The 22,493-nt window shown below is 41.2% G+C and overlaps 1 protein-coding gene and 1 pseudogene across 3 annotated transcripts in view; both read left to right on the forward strand.

The window, feature by feature from the left end:
* FAF1 (Fas associated factor 1) overlaps positions 1-22,493 on the forward strand; it is a 389,848-nt gene that overhangs the window by 320,949 nt on the left and 46,406 nt on the right. The gene's annotated exons all lie outside the window — the stretch shown is intronic.
* LOC308241389 (large ribosomal subunit protein eL6-like) lies at positions 9,519-10,242 on the forward strand (annotated as a pseudogene). Its single transcript has one exon. The product of its transcript is annotated as a large ribosomal subunit protein eL6-like (transcript).

Here is a 22,493-nt window from a genome sequence, read left to right on the forward strand (position 1 = left end):
ATATATTTGTATTGATTTTAGAGAGAGGAAGGGCAGGGATAGAAAGATAGAAACATCGATAAGAAACAAACATCCATTGACTGTCTTCAGCATGCCCCCTACTGGGGATTGAGCTTGAAAACCAGCCTGTTCCCTGACCGGAGATCGAATTGTGACCTCTTGGTTCATGGGTCAGTGCTCACCCACTGAGCCACACCAGCTGGACTAAAGTCCACTTCTTTACCAATAAATTACAGGGAACACAAAGTAAGATGAAAGAATAAACTGGGAATATGCATGCAAATACTGTGCATTCATCTATACTAATAATAGATATGTAAATTGACCATAACTCTGCAACACCCACAGCCAATCAGGAGTGAGTATGCAAATTAACCCAACAAAGATGGTAGGCCTGTGGGCAGCGTGCAGGTGCCAAGCGGCTAGGGGCACGGCGGGGCACCCCCCGGCTTCTCAGGGCCTACGTGTGGAGGCACCTAATGGCTGGGGGTGGGGTTGGATGCTCATCCGCCCTGTGCGTCGCCAGGGCAACGCGGTGGGCATCCTCGGGTCCCCACCCGCTTCAAGCCTGTGGCCAGCTGTGTGCACGCGCCGGCACCAAGCGGCCAGGGTCCCGGGGACGCCAATGGAGTGTCCGGTCCTGTCAGCCCGGCCTGGGGGCGGCTGGAGTTCACAGTCCTTTTGGTTTGTGCAGCCCCTGGACCGGAAGCGGAAACCAAGAGCACGGGGAGCACCAGGAATTCTGGGAATTGTAGTTCTGGTGGCAGACGCGCTGCAGGATCTCGTAGACACTAGAGCAAAGTGAGCCTGGAGTTACTGTTGCGGGTGGTGGATGGAGGGAAAGCAAAGGTGAGAGACATAAGTAAAGTCACAGTGTCAAGGAAGTATTAAAGAGGAGATATCCTGCAACTTCTAGGAAATCTCCACCAATGGAACAAAGGAAAAAAAAGACCTCTTTTATTCTGTGAGTACCAAACCAAACTGGGTTGGGGTCTCAGATAATTCGCTCATATGATTGCAAAGACAGAGGGCTCCCAGATTGGAGAGGGTGCAGGTCGGGCTGAGGGAACAACCCCCTGTGCATGAATTCATGCACAGGTGGGGTCCCTTGGCCTGGCCGGTGATCGGGGCCAATCAGGGCTGGCCAGCTTGGGGGAGGGACTGTGGGAGGTTGGCTGGCCATGGGAGGTTGGCTATGGGAGCACACTGACCACCAGGGGGCAGCTCCTGCGTTGAGCGTCTGCCCCCTGATGGTCAGTGCATCGTCATAGCGACCGGTTGACGGGTCGTTTGGTCAACCAGTCAAAACAGTCGCTTAGGCTTTTATATATATAGATAATCTATAAATCTGGTATTAATAAGATTCATTGATGAAAAAAAAGTAACAAAATCCAATACCCTTTTATAATGAAACCACATAATACACGAGGAATGTAAGGGAACTTCCTCTACATAATAAAGGCAATGTATGGGAAACCCACAGCTAACATTTATACTCAATGATAAAACACTGGAAAGTTTTCCCCGTAAGACAAGGATGCCTATTACCACTGGTATCCAACATAGTAGTGGAAGTTCTATACAGAGCAGTTAGGCAAGAAAATTAATAAGAGGCATCCAAATTGTAAAGGAAGAAGTAAAGTTTTCTGTCTCCACAGATGACATGATCCTATATGTGAGAAACCTAAAGATTATGAACATACACACCTGTTAGAGCTAATAAACAAATTTGGCAAAGTTGCAAGATCTAAAATATAAAATTGTTGTATTTCTATATATACACTAGCAATGAAAAATCTGAAAAGAAAATTTAGAAAACAATTCCATTTACAATAGCATCAGTAATCATAAAATACTTAGAAATAAATTTAGTCAAGGAGGCCCAAACTTTGTACATTGAAACTATAAAATATTGCTGAAAGAAATTAAAAATACCTAAATAAGTGGAAATACTTCCCATGTTTTGGGGATTCAAATACTTAATGTTTAAATGACAACACTATTCAAATCAATCTGCAGATGCAATGTAATCCTTATCAAAATTCCAAGAGTATTTTTTGCAAAAACCTATTCTAAAATTCATACGGAATTTCAAGGAATCCAAAATAACCAAGACAATCTTAAAAAACAACAACAACAAATAGGAGGGTTGACACTTCTTGGTTTTAAAACTTACTATAACCTTGCCCTGGCCATGTTACTCAGTGGTTAGAGCATCGGCCTGCACACCAGAGGGTCTCAGGTTTTATTCCAGGTCAAGGGCATGTACCTGGGGTACAGGTCCTCTTCTCACCCCTGCACCCCTGGTCGGGACCTGTGGGAGGCAGCCATTTGATGTGTCCCTGTCACAGGGATGTTTCTCTTCGCCCTACACACACACTTTCCCATCCTTTCCACTCTCTAATAAAAATCAATGGAAAAAATATCCTCACTCTTTCAGTGAGAATTTAAAAAAATAACAACTTACTATTGCCCTAGCCCAGTGGTCAGCAAACTCATTAGTCAACAGAGCCAAATATCAACAGTACAACGATTGAAATTTCTTTTGAAAGCCAAATTTTTTAAACTTAAACTTCTTCTAACGCCACTTCTTCAAAATAGACTCGCCCAGGCCATGGTATTTTGTGGAAGAGGCACACTCAAGGGGCCAAAGAGCCGCATGTGGCTCGCGAGCCACAGTTTGCCGACCATGGCCCTAGCCGGTTTGGCCCAGTGGATAGAGAGTCAGTCTGCGGACTGAAGGGTCCTGGGTTCGATTCCAGTCAAGATCACATGCCCGGGTTGCAGGTTCAATCCCCAGTAGGGAGCATGCAAGAGGCAGCCAACCAATGATTCCCTCTCTTCCTCTCCCTTCCTCCCTGAAATCAATAAAAATATATTTAAAAAAAAACTTATTATAAGCCTACAATATCAAAACAGTACTACTACCATAAGAATAGATATATAGACCAATGGAATAGAAAAGAGCTCAGAAATATTCCATCATATGTAACACCAATTGGTTTTCAACAAGGACATGAAGACCATTCATTGGGTAAAGAAAGAATAGTCTGTTCAACCAATGGTACTGGAAAAACTGGATACCCAGATGTAGAAGAGTGAAGTTGAACCCTTTTGAATACCATATACAAAAATGAACTCAAAATGGATCAAAGACCTAAATTTAAGAGCTAAAACTGTAAAACTCTTAGAATAAAATAAGGAGAAAGTCTTTATGACCTTGGATTTGGCAGTGGTTTCTTAAATATGATATCAAAAGCACAGACAACCAAAAAAAATAGGTAAGTTGGACTTCATAAAAATTAAAAACTTTTGTTCATCTAAGAACACTATCAAGAGAGTGAAAAGACAACCCACAGAATGGAAGAAAATACTTACAAATCATATGACAAGGGTTTCATATTCAGAATATATAAAGAACTCACACAGCTCAACAACCAAAGTCAAACAGCAGAATTTAAAAATGGGCAAAGGACTCAATCAATGATTCTCTTTCATTATTGATGTTTCTATCTCTCTCACCCTCCCTTCCTCTCTGAAATAAATAAAAACATATTTCTTACATGGGCAAAGGACTGAATAAACATTTTCCTGAAGAAGATATACAAATGGCCAAGAAGCACAGAAAAAGATGCTCAGCATCATTAGTTATTAGGGAAATGCCCACCAAAACCTCAATGAGATACCAATTCACATCCACGAGGATGCCTATGATAAAATAATACATGTTGACAAGGATGTGGAAAAATTAGAACCCTTGTACATTGCTGATGGGAATGTAAAATGATGCAGACACAGTGGAAAACAGTTTGGCAGTTTCTCAAAAAGTTAAACATAGAAATATCACATTATCCAGCAATCCACTTCTAGGCATATACCTAAAAGAATAGAAAATGGACTCAAAGAGATACTTGTACATGAATGTTCACTGCATCATTATTCAAAATGGCCAAAAGGTGGAAATAATCTAGATCCATTAGCAGATGAATGGATGAACAAAATGTGATATATCCACATAAGGAGTATTATCCAGTCATAATAAAGATTGAAGTACTTATAATTGCTGCAGTATGGATGAACCTTGATGACCTGAAAATGAAAGATGCCAGACACAAAAGACCAAATATTGTATGGTTCCACTTATATGATACTAGAGGCCCGGTGCACAAAATTCGTGCACTTGGTGCAAGGGCGGGGGTCCCCTCAGCCTGGATTGTGAGAGGGCACAGGCTAGTTGAGGTACCCCACTGGTTCATGATCGGGGTCGGGGAAGGACGCGGGAATTTGGCTTGCCGGGGAGGAACTGTGGAAGGGCTCCAGGGTGTGTCCAGCCCGTCTTGCTCAGTCTTGATCAGCCGGACCCAAGCAGCAAGCTAACCTACCGGTAAGAGCGTCTGCCCCTGGTGGTTGGTGCACATCATAGCGAGCAGTTGAACGGCCTTAGCATATCATTAGCATATTATGCTTTGATTGGTTGAATGGCTGACCGGCTGACTGGACACTTAGCATATTAGGCTTGTATTATATAGGATATCTTGAATAGGCAAATTTGTGAAAACAGAGTCGTTTGGCACTTACCCGGGTCTGGAGATACAGAGTGAGTGGCTTGGGGTTTTATTGCTTAACTGGAGGCCCAGTGCACAAATTATTGCACGGGTGGGTTCTGGCCGGTGGGGCAAATCAGGGCCAGGCCTGTCAGGAGGAGGAGACGGTGGGAGGTTGGCTGGCCAGCCCACCCCAAACGGGGCCAGGCTGGCTGGGGGGAGGGGCCACAGGTGATTGGCCGGTGGGTCCCGCCCCCGATTGGGGTGCGGGGGCCCATCGGGGGTCAGCGGCTGGGGAGGGGCCGTGGGAGGTTGGCCAGCCAGCCCCACCCCCGATTGGTGTGTGGGGGCAATTGGGGGCGGAGCTGGTTGGGGGGAGGGGCTGTGGGCCGATCAGGGTGGTGGGGGCCCATTGGGGACAGGGCCGCAGGGTGGGAGGTGCCACAGGCAGTTGGCCAGCCAGCCCTGCCCCTGATAGGGGTGGGGAGGCTGATCTGGAGTGGGGCCAGGTGGGGGGAGGGGCTGCAGGAGGTTGGCCAGCTGGCCCCGCCCCCTACTGGGGTAGGGGGGCAATCAGGGCTGGGGCCGGCCAGGGGGAGGGGCTGCAGGAGCTTGGCCAGCTCACCCTGCCCCTGATCAGGGTGGGGGGCCGATCTGGGGTGGGGCTGGGTGGGGAAAGGGGTTGCAGGAGGTTGGCTGGCTGGCCCCGCCGCCTACTGGAGTGGGGGAGACAATCAGGTGTGGCCAGCGGGGGGGAGGGGCTGCAGGCCAATCAAGTAGTGGGGGCCATGGGGTCTGGGGCAGCTGGGGGAGGGGCCAGGAGGTTGGCCAGCCGACCCCACCCCCAGATTGGGCTGGTTCACTGGCCGCAGTGGACGTCATAGTGGCTGGTTGTTCTGGTCGTTACAGCGTTATGGTGGCTGGCTTTTTATATATATACTAGAGGCCCGGTGCATGAAATTTGTGCACGGGGGGCGGGGGGGCGGGGATCACTCAACACAGCCTGCGCCCTCTCACAATCCGGGACCCCTTGGGTAGGGTCCCTAGGCCTGGCCAGTGATCAGGGCCTATCGGGGCTTTCCTTCCCCCACCTGCCAGCAGCTGGCTCCGCCCCCACCGCTGCCACTGCTTGCCATCTGTGCGGCACTGTTCCCCCACCACCACCACCAGTTGCCTCCCACTGCAGGCAACAGGCTTGGGGTATGAATGCTTGGCTGGCCTGGGCCTCCCTCTGCAGGGCAATCACTGGCTGGCCCCGCACACCTGCCCCAGCCCCTGTTGCTGGCTGGTGGCCTGGGCCTCCCTCTGTGGGGTGATCAATCACAGGGGCCCCCGCCATCCTCCCACGATCGCTCCGCAGAGGGAGGCCCCATCCACCAGGCCGGGGCTCCACGATAGATCGCTGCACAGAGGGCCTGGGCCTCCCTCTGCAGGGCGATCGTGGGAGGATGGCAGGGCCCCCCAACGAATCACATTGCACCCGCCTTGGCTGGCCTGGCGCCAATGTGTGTCATAGCGTGGTCGTCCGGAAGGTCGTCTAGACAGTCATTCTGCTGTTCGGTTGTTTGGTCAATTTGCATATTACACTTTTATTATTATAGATAGATGGGTATAGAGTTTTTTGGGGGGGTGATGAAAAAGTTACAGAAATAGATAGCGATGCCCAGCCAGCATGGCTCAGTGGTTGAGCATTGACCTATGAACCAGGAGGTCATGGTTCAATTCCAGGTCAGGGCACATGCCAGGGTTTCTGGCTCAACCCCCAGTTGGGGGCATGCAGGAGGCAGCCAATCAATGTTTCTCTCTCATCATTGGTGTTCTCTCTCTCTCCCTCTCCCTTCCTCTCTGAAATCAATCAAAAAATATTTTTTAAGAAAAAGTGATGATGATTTGCATAACATTATAAATGTGCTTAATATCACTAAATGGTATATTATGTATATTTTACCATAATTTAACAAAAGAAAGCACAACAATACACATAGATGTTCAATACTTTTGAATGCAGAGAAGTGAGAGATTGCTGTGGGCTGGCAATATCAGAAGTAGTTGATTCTTGGGCTCAATACTTGCTTAGACACTACTGGGAACCGACATAGAGTGGAAAAGATTCGTGCTCTGCTCTCATGAGCTTTAAACCCGAGCATTTTATTACTCTGTATTTAAAAGTATTTCAAACTTTTACCTCTTAGGGAATGAAGGATGTTAGTTCAAATACATTAAAGAAGGGAACAAGCATATATGCTAAATATCTGCTAGTGCCAATCACTATGTTAGATGCTTTCTGTAACTAATCTCTTTTAGTTTTCATGATAAACTTAGGGGATAGTTGTCCCATTTTATTGAGGAGGAAACCAAGGCTTTTTAGAAGTTAAATGAATTGCCCAAAGTCATACAATTGTTTCAAAGCCAGAATACACACTTATGTGCTTTGCATACATCATGATCCCTTATAAATGTTACATTTACATTAAAAATTCATGGGATAAACTGAAGCAGTGCTCTTACCAAGATTAGGTAGAATCAGAGTGGGATGACCTGAAGAGTAGGTCAGACATTCCAGATTCCCAAATATCATATTCACTTGAGTAGAATAAGAAAGTTTGTCATAACTGTCTACTCTTGTGCATGGAATAAATGCTCACTGTTAAAAAGATATATCCACACCCTGTTTATTTACATTTGTTGCTCTTAAAGTGCCTGCTGATGGATCTGTTCATCTATGCTTGACACCTCAGAGTAGAAGTTAATGACTTATCATGTATGAAACTAATGTAAAGAGATTCATAACAACTTTGTCATTACAATTTGACACACCTGTTCAGGGCCAGCCCTTCACATTTTTTCTTCCTTTACCTGAGGTGGGAATTTCTTCATGGATTACAGTAACACTTTTTGACAAGCTTAGACTGGGTGCAGCTGCCTTGTAATGACAGAACACAATTGATAGTATCTCAGTAATGCATTCTTTTTTTCTTGGACTGTCAATGTTTATTACTGTAAAGGCACTCATTGTTAAATAATCTGTCCACTTTTTGGTTTTAATAACAGTAGAATATAACAAAGTAAGTTTACTTTCTAGCTATGCAATATTTGCTAGCTTTGGGGAAAATATACCTAGTTATTATATTTTCTTTTATGTACCATTGTTTTAAAAGCAGCTATCTTAGTGTTCTCCAAATAAAAAATTAAAACCTTTGCCCTAGCCGGTTTGGCTCAGTGAATAGAGCGTCAGCCCTTGGACTGAAGGGTCCCAGGTTCAATTCCGGTCAAGGGCATGTACCTGTGTTGCAGGCTCAATCCACAGCCTTGGGGGCCCATGCAAGAGGCAACCAATCAATGTGTCTCTCTCACATCCATGTTTCTCTTTCTGTGTCTCTTCTCCTCCCTTCCACTCTCTAAAATTCAATAGAAAAAATATTCTTGGGTGAGGATTGACAAAAAAAACAAACCCTCTACTTCTAAAGTCTTCTCAAGTGGCAGTTGAGACCTTCCCAAGGTCATAAACCTCACAGGCACCTAAAGAAAATGTTAACTGAAACTTTCTTAAGGCAAATTCTTTAAAAAGAATCTGAAGAAACTGTTCATGCCTTAAATACTACACTACATAAAACTCTATCTTTGGAGACAGTCATATCCTACATGAAATTTTTTTCCCCTACTAGGCAATATATGACTGTGTTTGTAAGAAGGAATTTGGTTGCTGAAAATAAATGTGCATTCTACCTTTACCTTGAATTTATTTGCTACCAGATTGAGGGCCTTCCATTGGTTGTTTATGGAGAGGCTTAAAGAAAAAAGTCTGAGGGACAGTACTTTGCTATAAGGAACTTACTTTCTACAGTAGAAAAGCTAAAGTATATCCTTACAAAAATAGTTTGTTATATGACCTAGAAGACTTCAGAAAGAGTAATCCTTATAATTGGGAATACTTCTCTGAAGAGATAAGATCTGATCTAGTACTGGAAAGGACAGAACAATTGTACATGCAGAGGTAAGAGGAAACAGCATTCAGATGTGCAGAAAGTATGAGCAAAAGAATTAAGAAGTTGAAGTTATGTTGGCCCAATGTATAGGAAGCAGAAAATTTATATAGAAAAAATAGCAGGAGAAGAAATTCAATTGCCTAATCAGTATTTTTAACAAGTCATATTTGCCTTTCCAAATTACTTTTCTCTGATTTTTTATGCTTCTCCTGAGGGGATCCTGAGAAATTTTGGGCACTTTTCTTCCAGTTACAAATTTGCCTTAACTCCAGTTACCCTATCCAATTACCTAGCATGCCAGCAGACAGGTAATTACAATATAGTATGAGAATACAGCAATGGCAACAAGTACAAAGTACAGAAATGGCACAAAGAAGACTTCTTAGAGGCGGAAACATTGAGTCTTGAAGGATGATATACTAGTACCATGGTCGGCAAACTGCGACTCGCGAGTGTGGCTCTTCCACAAAATACCACAGCCTGGGCGAGTCTATTTTGAAGAAGTGGCGTTAGAAGAAGTTTAAGTTTAAAAAATTGGGCTCTCAAAAGAAATTTCAGTTGTTGTACTGTTGATATTTGGCTCTGTTGACTAATGAGTTTGCTGACCACTGTACTAGTATAACCATTCACCAGGTAAACCACCATTGATTCATTTCTTTGCCCCTAAAACCAACATATTTGTAGTATTTTCATTATCTTCAGATAAATAACCAGAAATGGATTTGCTGGATGATATGCTCTAATTTTTTAATTTTTTTAGTATCCTCCATATTGCACCAATTTACACATTTTCCTTTAAAAAAGTTATCCTATGTATTATTGCTAGAAAAAAATGCTTCCTTAAATTCTGTTTTTTATAACACTCTTATATGCATGTGTCTATAATTGATTTATTACTTTAGCAGTTTTAAGAGTTTACCCTGAGGAAAAGATGGATTAGAATAACTATGTAAAATGCAAACAATATAGCTCTTTCCCATCTTGCAAGATGGCGGGTGAAAAGAAAACTGAGAAGCCGGATACTAAGGAGGAGAAGCCTAATACTAAGGAGAAGAAACCTGAAGCCAAGAAGAAGGCTGATGCCAGCGGCAAGATTAAGGTGCCTAAGAAGGGGAAGCCCCACTGCAGCCGAAACCCCGTCCTCGTCAGAGGAATTGGCAGATACTCCCGATCTGCTATGTATTTGCAAAAGGCCATGTACAAGAGGAAGTATTCGGCCCCCTAAGTCCAGAATTGAAAAGAAAAAGACGGAGAAAGTTCTTGCTACTGTCACAAAACCAGTTGGTGGCGACAAGAATGGTGGTACCCAAGTGGTTAAAGTCCACAAAATGCCTAGATATTATCCTACTGAAGATGTGCCTCGAAAGCTGTTGAGCCATGGCAAGAAACCCTTCAGTCAGCATGTGAGGAGATTGCAGGCCAGCATCACTCCTGGGACCATTCTGATCATCCTCACTGGGCGCCACAGAGTGAAGAGGGTGGTTTTCCTGAAGCAGCTGAGCAGTGGCTTGCGCAAGCCCAGACTTCAGGAGGGTGAGATCTTTGACACAGAGAAAGAGAAATACGAGATTACAGAACAGCGCAAGGTTGACCAGAAAGCTCTGGACTCACAAATTCTGCCAAAAATCAAAGCTGTACCTCAGCTCCAGGGCTACCTCCGCTCTCTGTTTGCTCTCACCAATGGGCTTTATCCTGACAAACTGGTGTTCTGAATTTCTTATAAGAACCCGATTAAATAACAACAAAAAAACAAAAAAAAATTGCAAACAATATAGCCTGTGAAATCTATTCACTGCGAATATTCCAAGGGTAACTGAGACAAAGAACATGTACTTTGCAGTCCTGAACTAGTTTATTCATGCAAACAATAGAAGTATTCAGCATTGCAGCCAACCTAAAGTGTTTGTAAACATCTCTTACCTGGGAAGGGTGTTAAACCTATACAGCTTTTTAATCCAAATAATAATTTTAATGGATAGCTATAGCTATCCAATTATTATTTACTAGGAGACTGAACTACAGAATTTCACTTTGACAGGACCAGCCAGCCTTGGAGAACAATCCTCCATATACTTAACACCCCTTTCATATTTGCTTCTCAGAATGACAGCCTTCTATCAAAGAAGGAACTGTCTAATCTAACAAATACTTGCTCACTCACTCCTTCATTCCACTTTGGAAGAACTACCCATTCCCCATCTATGTGCTTTCTCTTTAAACACTGAACACAGTTTAGCTGGTAAAATGCTTGCTCTGAATTTCAGTCCAACAAAAATTCTTTCAGTGCCTGCCATGTGTCATGCTATACTGGGTGACACAGTTTCTATCCTCAGAGAGCTTGCCACTTATTTCTAACAATGAAACCTCCTTATATGAAGCAATCTATATATTTATATAAAAGGCTAATATGCTAAGTGTCCGACCGGTCGCTATGATGCTCACTGACCACCAGGGGGCAGACGCTCAATGCAGGAGCTGCCATGACGTGCACTGGCCATTTACAGAGAAACGGCACCATGGACCTGGCACCCACAAAGCAACACTCGGCTTCCCCCAAGTGGAACACAGGCCCCGTCACCTCTCCGGAGTGACAGCCCACCAAATCGCAGCCGAGATCCCATGATGCAAAATGTAACCCACAGCCCAGCTCAGCCCAGAAACGGTGGCTGTGGGCACCGGGTAATGACGTCATGTAGCAATGCCCGGCTTCCTCTCCCTAGTGACAGCTAGCCTCTTTGGAGTTTCTTTAGCCCAAGAACTCGACTTGCTTTATAGCCAGTTGCAAACATTTTACACTTTAACCGAATGTCTGTGAAGCGTTTTCCTGTGCCTCATCTTATTTGATCTTCACAGAAGTCATGGAGTAGGTAGATAGGAGACTCGGCAGAATCCTATTTTCTTTTCATTAGTCGGAAAACAGAGATTTACAAAGCTTAGAAACTTGACCCAACTGAAAAGAAGTAAGATATGGTAGACCTTGAAAATGACTTCAGGTTTTCTCACTGTGCAGAATATAGTCAAACACTGCTGCAGTTAAATATTTCACCCTTTGTTCTCCCTACGTGATCTACAATAATAATCTGCTTCGTCTTGGTATTTACTGCTGTGTTACTGACAATTACCTTAAAGAGAAGTTGGGGTGCTTCACTGGGCTGGAAAAAGTTTAGCTACATCAGAAAGCAGGTCTAATTAAGCAAGTTTATCTATATATATAAAGCTCTTGCTGGTGCCAATTGCATGTGTATGTTTTGATCTGTCATTGAGGATCGTGAATTTGGTTGACACTTCTATTATAGAGAAAGGGTGAATAGCGATATTAAAATATTTCTTCTAATTAATTTCCTTTCAATATGCACAAATTTGTGCCCCAGGCTACTAGTTATTGAATAATTAGGTTCAAAGCAGGGAGATTTAGTCCACGTACAAATGGAATAGAAGGAAGTTAGTTCAGAAGACGAAGAGATGAGAGTAGGCTAGAGCAATCTGAAGGGAGCTATGGTTTGGAGTAGGCCCTGGTCACTGGAAGAGTCCTTGATTAAGAGTATCTCATTGTCTCATAAGAGTCAACTAAAAGTTAATGGTTAAGAGCTTATGATGAAAACAACAAGAAAGCCCACTGCATGGGAGAACAATGTTATCTCCGATAAGGGTTTAATCTCCAACATTTACAGAGAACTCATACAATTTAACAAAAGGAAGATAATCCAATCAAAAATGGGCAAAGGACCTAAATAGACACTTTTTGAAAGAGGACATTCAGAAAGCCAAGAGACATATGAAAACATGCTCAAAGTCACTAATCATCAAAGAGATGCATATCAAAACAACAATGAGGTACCGTCTCACACCTGTCAGAATGGCTATCATCAACAAATCAACAAACGACAAGTGCTGTTGAATATTCTGAGAAAAAGGAACCCTCGTGCACTGCTGGTGGGAATGCAGACTGGTTCAGCCACTGTGGAAAACAGTATGGCGTTTCCTCAAAAAATTAAAAATGGAACTGCCATTTGACCCAGTAATCCCACTTCTAGGAATATACCCCAAGAAAACAGAAACACCAGTCAGAAAGGATATATTCACCCCTATGTTCACAGCAGCACAATTTACAATAGCTAAGATTTGGAAACAGCCTAAGTGTCCATCAGCAGATGAGTGGATTGGAAAACTGTGGTACATCTACACAATGGAATACTACACAGCTGTAAAAAAGAAGGAATTCTTACCATTTGCAACAGCATGGATGGAACTGGAGAGCATTATGCTAAGTGAAATAAGCCAGTCAGAGAAAGATAAATACCACATGATCTCACTCATTTGTGGAATATAGAGAACATTATAAACTGTTGAACAGAAATAGATAGAGGCAAAGAAACATCGAACATACTGTCAAACTACAACGGGAAGGTAGGGGAGGGTTGGGGGAGTAAGAGATCAACCAAAGGACTTGTATGCATGCATATAAACACAACCAATAGACACAAGACACTGTGGGGGCGGGGGGTGAGGGCAAGTGCCGGGGGGTAGGGGAGACTGGGAGGAGGTCAATGGGCGCAGGGGGAGGGGGGCAGGAGACATATGTACTACTATTTGTAACACCTTAAACAATAAATTTTTTTAAAAAAAGAGCTTATGATGTCATATTGCCTGAATTCAAATCCTAGCTCTGCTACTTAACAGCTGTATAACTTTAATCTCTTTGTGCCTCACTTTCTTCAATTAGTAGTTATTCAATAGGATTAAATTACAGTTGACACATGTAAGTGCTTAGATTGGTGTCTAGCATCTAGTAAGTACTTACAAAGTATTTTCAATAATAATAATATAAACTGAACTGAATTTGGGAGAATGAGTAGGAAGTAATCATTTGGATTAAAGAGGAAGTGCATTGAAAAAGTGTGGAAATGTGATAGCATATAGATGTAAAAGACTTGGGACATGTGGGCAATGAGAAGTAATTCAATAAGGCAAGAAGGAGGAGTTGGTAAAGGGAAGGGAGGAGAGAAGAGGCTGAAAATAGGCATTAGAGCCACATTTTGAAGGTACTACTATGCTCTGATATAGAGTTTAAAGTTTAAACTGTGAGTAGCCATCACTTCTTTTAAGCAGGAAATGACATGATTAGATTTATAATTTAGGAATTAATTCTGTTGACTATACTACTTGCCCATCACTTTGTTCTTATCTTTATGATACTTGCTGTAATTTATCTCTTATTTGTTTTCTCTTTGAGGTACCGTGCTTTTCGAAGTGTGGTCCATTTACCACAAATTTACAAAATATAGATTTTTGAGCTTCCATGCTAGGATTACTGAATCAGAATCTGCAGATGGCCTAGATAATCTGTTTTCACAAATCTCCTATGTAACAAGTATTTCCTATGTATCTTAAAATGTGAGAACCATTGGTTTAGTGAAAAAGACATAGGCTTTCGAAATAGATAGGCCTAAATATAAAACCTGATCCAGTTCCTGACAAGCTATACACCACAGGCAAATTATGTAGCCTCAAGTTCAAGTCTCAGTTTCCCCTTATGTCAAATGGAAATAATAATATCCTATTGCAGTATTGTGGAAATGAAAAGAAGCAGCATATGTAAAATGACTAATCCATAATAGAACCTCATACATATTGCCTTCCTTTCCAAGCTTATACATTTATCGCCTACATCTAGTGAGAAAAGGAAACTATGTTATACTTATTTTTCACAGTTTCTAACACAAAGCCTAACATAGAGTAGGTATGCATAAATGTTTTATAAATGTGTAAATGCATGAATTTATGGGGAGGGACCAGCATTTGTGAGACCTATTATAAGACTAATGCTATATAGTCTTAAGCAGGAGTTGGCAAGGGTCTGAACCAGAGGCATCATGCTTGAAAAAAAAAGTGGAGGTTTTATCCGAAGTTACCAGGCAATAAGATTTTCTCTGAACTGGTATAGCCATAATATAAACTCTCACAAACTAGCCTACTTCCTCTAAAGCAGACACTGTGACGGTAGTCCATCGTGTGAAACTGCCACTAAAGAAATTAGCAAACCAGTCTTAAATCCAGCTTTTCAACTCACTCCACATACCACTTCTATCCAGATGAAAAAGAATCTTTTCTAAACATCTCCACCGGAAATTCCAGAGACTTACATCCTAGCAAAGCAAGATAGTCTCAGGACTTGCTACATGTGAATTCATCTGTCTGTTTTTATAGTCCTACAATGGACCAACTTGAAATTTCTCTGTTTAAAACTTTTGATATAACTAGAATTTAAAATATAACCAGTTAGTCTAGCACTTAGGCTCAATCTTTGATATAGTAGGTATCAAACCTATTTTTTCAGGTTTGTAACCTGAAAGAATGTTCAGTGTTAGGTTTGTCATAATCCTTATTTGACTGTTTTTGAATAGTTCATTAATGATTTCACAGGCAAATCAGTTTAATAGATATAAACTTATAATGCAAATACCTGTGGAGTCAATTACTCACCCACTGTTCAATTTCTAAGGATCTACAAAGTATTAAGCACTGCTTGGGACTCAGGATACAGAGTTAACAAGGAAAAGTTTCTTCATTTTTGCTTAGGATCTGAAAAAAGAAGTAACCATGTGAATAGATAATAACAACTCTACAGGATAATACAAGGCTAGAGGTACAGATCCATTCCTTACCATCTTGCTCTTCTCTATGGAGAGTCCATTGGTAATGAAATAACCTAAACCTATATTTGTTTTTCCTATTCAGTTCTGGCAACAAGTGAAAATAGTATGTGCCTTGCAGCAAATGGAAACAGTTTATTGAGTAAAATCATTCCATGACTATCTCCTACACTGATTCAAGGACTATATAGTGTTCGGAAGGAAGAAAATTTAGAAGGGGAAGAACACAACGAGCATGCTTGTTGAAGAGAAGTGAAATGGTAGAAAGCTCTAGATGAGGTACCAGGTGACCTGCCTTCTCACAAGCTGTGTGAGCATGGGAAAATCATTTTAACTTACTGAGTCTCGGTTTCCTCCTCTCTAAGTGGGGATAAAAGTCCTTTTCTGCCCAACTTAATTATTACATGTGAAAGTGCTTTGTAAACTTTGAAATGTAAGACCTTAAAGGATTAAAAGTCTCAGATAAAAGTATAGGTAGGGGGCTATTCATTAATACTACATTTTCCTTTGCGAACACTTAGTTAATGGTAGATTTGATTAACAAGAAAACGAGCTTTTTACAGAATGCCGTAGTGATAAATTAGTCCTAGGACCATGGAATTCATTGTTACCATTGAGTGGATGAGGCCTTCTAAGTCATTCCTGATCTCATTAACAAAATAATTATTTCAGTCTGGAACTTTAGTACATTTTAAAGCACAGTTCTACCATGTGTTTCTCTATTTAATTCTCACAGCCTGGGTCCCCCAAAAGTATAGCAAACTTAAGGGCTTGCCCTGGACTCTAATACTAAAGAGCCTTCCTCCAATTAGCCCCCACAACCTGCAACTTAGAATTTGATTATCTAAAGGCAGATGAATTACTTTGGAGTAAGCAGAGTAGGTTCACCAAATAAACAGAAAGAGAGAGAAAGAGATACCTTTTTGAAATTTGGTACTTCAGAAAAATCAAAGTAGTCATGAGAAAAATCAGAATTTTGTCAGACTTCTGAGACTTATTTTACAGTGCAGCATTACTTTTCTTCTAAGTTACATATGGTGCATAATATGTGCTTAGGACTTCTAATGTTCTTACTTTTGGCCCTGGGACACCTCTGAGAGCTCTGGTACATAAACAGTGATTTGGGTAGAGTACAGCAGTCAATCAGGGAACAATGGGAAGATGCTTCCTATAATTGTTCATACCTTCCTCTGCTTCCCCTCCTCTACCAATGCCAATTTACCTCCAGAAATGCTATTAATGAGTGGTGATTTGCCCCAGGCCCTCCCAGGCAGTTTTTAGAAGAAATCCAGAGAAATTCAACTCTTTGGCCTGAGGTTACACATCTAGTTATTAGAAGGAAGAGGACTAATATTATTAGGATGATGATGGTGGTGATGATTAGGATAAAATTTATCAAATACCTACTGCAGCCCCATATGCTATGCTAGGTGATATGTATTCATCATTTCATTTCATCCTTCCAATAATCCAGCAAGAAAGTATTTTTTCTATTTTAGAGATAAAATTGATCATTGATGAAAGAGGTGAAGAAACTTCAAAGACACAAAAAGTAACTGGCAGACCTAGAATTCAAACCAGGTCTGTCTGTGTTTAAAGCTCATGACCTTTCCCTGTAGTGTTCTGCTTGGAATGTTCTCGTCTTGGAATGAAGACGAGAATCCAAGTTGTTTGGCTAGAAGATGAATGTCCTGGCTGCAGTATACCACAGAGCCAATGCTATGAGGCAACACTTCTTTTGAATGCCAATTTTAACACATCTTTTCAAGCTTTTCATTTATACTTCAAGTACAGAAAAATCCAAATGTTCATCTTCTTTCTTTCTGAAGAGAGCTTTGTTGTTACTTAGTTCTTGCTCTGTAGTTGTCAAGATAGTGGCTCATGGGACTTCCTTCTGTAATTTGATACTTGAGGGGTTTTTTTAGGAGAAATTCACATAACCCAAAATTAATCATTTTTAAATGTACAATTCAGTGGCATTTTATACATTCATAATGTTGTGCAAATATTACCTCTATCTAGGTGATACGTATTCATCACCCGCATACCCATTAAGCAGTCAACCCCCTGCCCCCTGCCAGACCCTGGTAACCACTATTCTGCTTTCTGTCTCTATGGATTTGCGTAGTCTACATATTTCATACAATATGTGACTTTGTGCCTGGCCTCTTTCACTTGGATTCCTCCACATTGTAGCATATATCAGTACTTCCTTATTTTCTATGGTAGAAAAATTCCATTGTGTGGTTATACCACGTTGTTTATCCATTCATCTGTTGATGGACATTTGGATTTTCACCTTTCAGCTATTTTGAATAATGATGCAGTGAACATTCGTGTATATATAAGTATCTGTTTGAGTCCCTGTTTTCAGTTCTTTTGAGTATATACCTAGAAGTAGATTTCTAGGTCCTGTGGTAATTCTGTGTAACTTTTTGAGGAACCACCAACTGTTTTTACATCACTTACATTCTATATTATTTACATTTCAACCAGCAATGTACAAGGTTTCTAATTTCTCTACATCCTCACCAGCACTAATTCCCTCTCTCTCTCTCTTTCTCTCTCTCTCACTAGTAATAGGTATCCTAATGGATATAAGATGGCATCTCATTGTGGTTTTGAATTGCATTTCACTAATGATTTCCTTAATGACTGCTGAGCATCTGTTGATGTGCTTGTTGGCCACTGGTATATCTTCTTTGGAGAAATGTCTTCTTCTGATACTTCAAAAACATTACAGTAGCAAGGTTATCAGAATATCCTATTGCCTGAGAAATTTTTAGAAATAAAATCTTAAATATCTGAACTCCAGTTCTATTCCAGTTAGATCATCAAGTAGAGATTTTCCTCCAAGAATTTTGTAGTTTTAACTCTTAATTTTTAGGTCTTTGATCCATTTTGAGTTGATTCATTAAATATGGTATAAAGTGAGTATAAAAGAACTTCATTCTTTTGCCTCTGGATACCCAGCTTTCCCAGCACCATTTGTTGAAAACACTATCCTTTCTTCAGCCTTGTCAAAAATCATTTTACCATATATGTGAGAGTTTATTTCTGGGCTCTCTGTTCTATTGCATTGGTCTAGATATCTGTCCTTGTGTTAGTACCTTAATGTTTTGATTACATAACTTTATAGTACATTTGGGAATCAGGATATGTGAATCCTCCAACTTTGTTCTTCTTTTTCAAGATTTTTTTTGGCTATTTGGAGTCCCTCGAATTTTCATATGAATTTTAGAATGGGTTTTTCTGTTTCTTAAATGTCAGTGGGGTAGACTCAGTTGTTTCTTAGAGAGATTTAAATAGTAACAAAATAATGTCTATTAATTTACCTAAACTCCCATTTACAGTTCTCTTTTTTCCTTTGTGTAGATCCAGATTTCCATCTGGTATTCTTTTCTTTATTTCTGAAGGACTTCCTTTACTTCTTTCATTTTCTATTTTATTTTGATTTAATATTTATTTCAGAGAGGAAGGGAGAGGGAGAGAGAGATTGAAACATCATTGATGAGAGAGAATCAATGATTGGCTGACTCCTTCATGCCCCCTAATGGGGACCCAGCCCCCAACTCAGGGATGTGCTCTGACTGAGAATCAAACTGTGACCTCCTGGTTCATAGGTTGACAATCAGCCACTGAGCCATGCCATTCAGGCCATTTAACTTTTTCTATAGTACATATGCTCGCAATTAATTCTTTTCACTTTTGTATATCTGAGAAAGTCTTGATTTCACCTTCAATTTTCAAAGGTATTTTACTAAGTATAGAATTCTAAGTTGACAAGCTTGTTCTTTCAGTGTTTTAAAGATGTTGCTCCACTCTCTTCTGATATTTCAATTTTATATCCTGCAACTTTTATATGCTGCAACAGTTTCTAATGAGAAATGTGCTCTCATTCTTTTTTTTAAATAAATCTTTATTGTTCAGATTATTACAGGTGTTCCTCTTTTTTTCCCCCCATAGCTCCCCTCCACCTGATTCCCCACCCCACCCCATGCCCTTACCCCCCGCCACTGTCTTCATCCATAGGTGTAAGGTTTTTGTCCAATCTCTTCCCGCACCCCTCACACCCGCTTCCCTCTGAGAATTGTCAGTCCACTCCCTTTCTATGTCCCTGATTCTATTATATTCACCAGTCCATTCTGTTCTTCAGATTTTTTATTCACTTGATTTTTAGATTCACTTGTTGGTAGGTATGTATTTGATGTCATTTTGTTGTTCATAATTTTTATCTTTACCTTTTTCTTCTTCTTCCTCTTCTTAAAGAATACCCTTCAGCATTTCATGTAATCCTGGTTTGGTGGTGATGAACTCCTTTAGCTTTTTCTTGTCTGTGAAGCTCTTTATCTGACCTTCAACTCTGAATGATAGCTTTGCTGGGTAGAGTAATCTTGGTTGAAGGTTCTTGCTGTTCATCACTTTGAATATTTCTTGCCACTCCCTTCTGGCCTGCATAGTTTCTGCCGAGAAATCAGCTGACAGTCGTATGGGTACTCCCTTTTAGGTAACTAACCGTTTTTCTCTTCTGCTTTCAAGATTCTCTCTTTGTCTTTTGCCCTTGGCATTTTAATTATGATGTGTCTTGGTGTAGTCCTCTTTGGATTCCTCTTGTATGGGGTTCTGGGCGCTTCCTGAACTTGTAAGTCTATTTCTTTCACCAGGTAGGGAAAGTTTTCAGTCATTATTTCTTCTAATAGGTTTTCAATATTTTGCTCTCTCTCTTCTTCTGGCACCCCAAAAATTTGGATGTTGGTACGCTTAAAGTTGTCCCAGAGGCTCCTTACATTATCTACATATTTTTGGATTATTTTTTCTTTTTGTTTTTCTTGTTGGGTGTTTTTTGTTTTCTCATATTTCAGCTCTTTGGTTTGATTCTTGGGGTACGTTGATCTACAGTTGAGTTTCTGTATATTCTTTATTTTAGACAGTGTATGCTTAATTTCTGACTGGTCCTTTTACATTTTTTTTTTTTTGGCATTCTCATTTAGGTCCTTGAAGGTCTCACTAAGCTCCTCGGAGGTCTCATCAAGTTTCTCAGCAGTTTTTAGAAGATTCTCGAGTAACCTTATAAATGTGGTTCTGAACTCTATGTCATCCAGTAGTTTGGTTTCCTCCATTTCTTTCATTCGTGACATGTTTCTTTGTCTCCGCATTTTGCTGCTTCCCTGTGTTGATGAAGTGGCTTTGTGCGGTAGGTGACCTATAGGGGCCAGTAGCTCAGCCTCCCCAATCACCTGAGGTGGACGCTCTTGGTACATCCCTTTGTGGGCTGAGTGCAAAGTCTTGGTGTAGTTAAGCCTTGATTGCTGTTGGTACACTGGGAGGAGTTGACCTCCAGACCAATTGGCTGTGAGGACCTGCTGTGTCTATAATGAAAGAACTGCTGCGCTGGAGACACGCTTATGGTGCAGGACTTGTTTCTGTGGGGCTTTGGTGCTCACTGAGTCTGCCTCTTGAATGTGTCACTTATGGATGTGAGGAGTTGAAATCTGGTGTCTCACACTGACCACTAGGTACACTGGCTTCTGGATCTCCAATGGGATGCAGGTCAGCTACTGTCTGAGGCCACTCAGCAGGAGCTACAGCGAGAACTACAGTTTTCTCCTCTTTGCTTGGGGTTTGGAGGTTTTGGAGCTGTCTGACCCGGCTGCAAGTTTGCTAGGTTAAGCTGCAATAGGGCAGGCCATTCATATGCTAAAGCCGCTGCTTGGAGCTTGGGTGGGTTTGTAGATTGTGCGGGGCAGGGTCTCAGGGCGTCACTAGGCTAGGGCGTGGCAAATAGCGATGGCTGCCAGTTAGCCGGCTCTGCCTCTCAGGCCGCGTCCCCATGTCCCGCACCCCAGCACAGTAAACAATTATTCCTGCACGCAGCCCTGCAAGCAAGCCACCCTCACTTTCGGACCCGACGGCAGACAGTCCAGCTTCTCCCCGTAGGAGTTTGGGTCCCCTGCGTCTCCCCAGAAACTAGAGTTCGGAGTAATCGGGAGCTTGTCTCCCTTCGGGTTGAAAAAAGCAGTGCTCCCTGTCGCCCATCGCCAGCCTGATTCACGCGCCTCCGTGCCTCAGCTTTTCAGCACTTGTGCACGTCTCAATGCTCTTTTCTCTTTCCTTCTAGTTGTAGAACTTCCAGTCAGCCAGCTTTCCCGTGGTTTTGGGTGATAGACGTTTTGTCTTTTAGTTGTAGTTTTAAAATTGTTGTGCGAGGCAGCAGTTTAGGTGTTTACCTATGCTGCCATCTTGGATCCTTGCTCTCATTCTTATTTTATTCTCCTGTACATATTATGTCTTGTCCTTTCTCTGACGGCTTTTAAGATTTTTCTTTTTGTTATTAACTTTATGTAATTTTGTTACGATGTACCTTAGGTGTAGCTTTATATGTTTCTTTTGCCTGGTATTCATTTAGATTTTTGGAACTGTGGCTTTATAGTTTTAATCAAATTTTAAAAACTTTGGCCATTATTTTTAAAAATAAGCTTTATCCCTATACCTTATTTCCAGATTCCAATTGCACTTATATTAGATTGCTGAAAGTTATCTCACAGATAACATTTCCAACTCCCTACCTTGCTTGGGACCAACATAAAATCTTCTGGTTCTAATTGGGCCTCTAGGTTACCAAGATGTATAATCTACTTTTACAGGTTCCATATTACCTCATCATTTACAGCTCTAATTTTCGGTTTCCTCTTTATTTCTAGTATCTAGGAGTTTCTCTTTGTTTCTTTCTTTCTTACATATGAGTAATACTTTTTTAATATTTTTGCTTTGTTTTATCTACTCTTTCCATTTCTGTTGAAAGAATTTCAGGTTATCTTGATCCATATCTCTTTAGGAATATATACCAGGGCCATTTCCCTGTTTACAAGGTCCTATTTATTAAGGGCAAAGAGCAAGAGTGTACATTCCAACCTGGATATTCAGAAGAACATATAAATGCCATATATATATGTGTGTGTGTGTGTGTGTGTGTGTGTGTGTGTGTGTGTGTGTGTGTATTTGTGTATGCATTTGGTAAGAATTTGAAACAAGCCTAACCACCATAGGCTACTTCAATTTGATAATTCAGAACTTCACATTAGTCTTTTAGGAATTAACTGATGATTACTAATTTTATTTTTTTTATGATTACTACTTTTAAACACTACTGAGGACTAACAAGTTACACTAAATTTCATTTCTGGTTAAGTGCCTCATTTAGGGATGATTTAATAGCTTATAAAATGTTGTCACTTTTTTTTTAACTTTTTTTATTGATTTTTTACAGAGAGGAAGGGAGAAGGATAGAGAGTTAGAAACATCGATGAAAG

Source organism: Plecotus auritus (genome assembly GCF_963455305.1).
Source record: "Plecotus auritus genome assembly, chromosome: 2".
NCBI lineage: Eukaryota > Metazoa > Chordata > Mammalia > Chiroptera > Vespertilionidae > Plecotus > Plecotus auritus.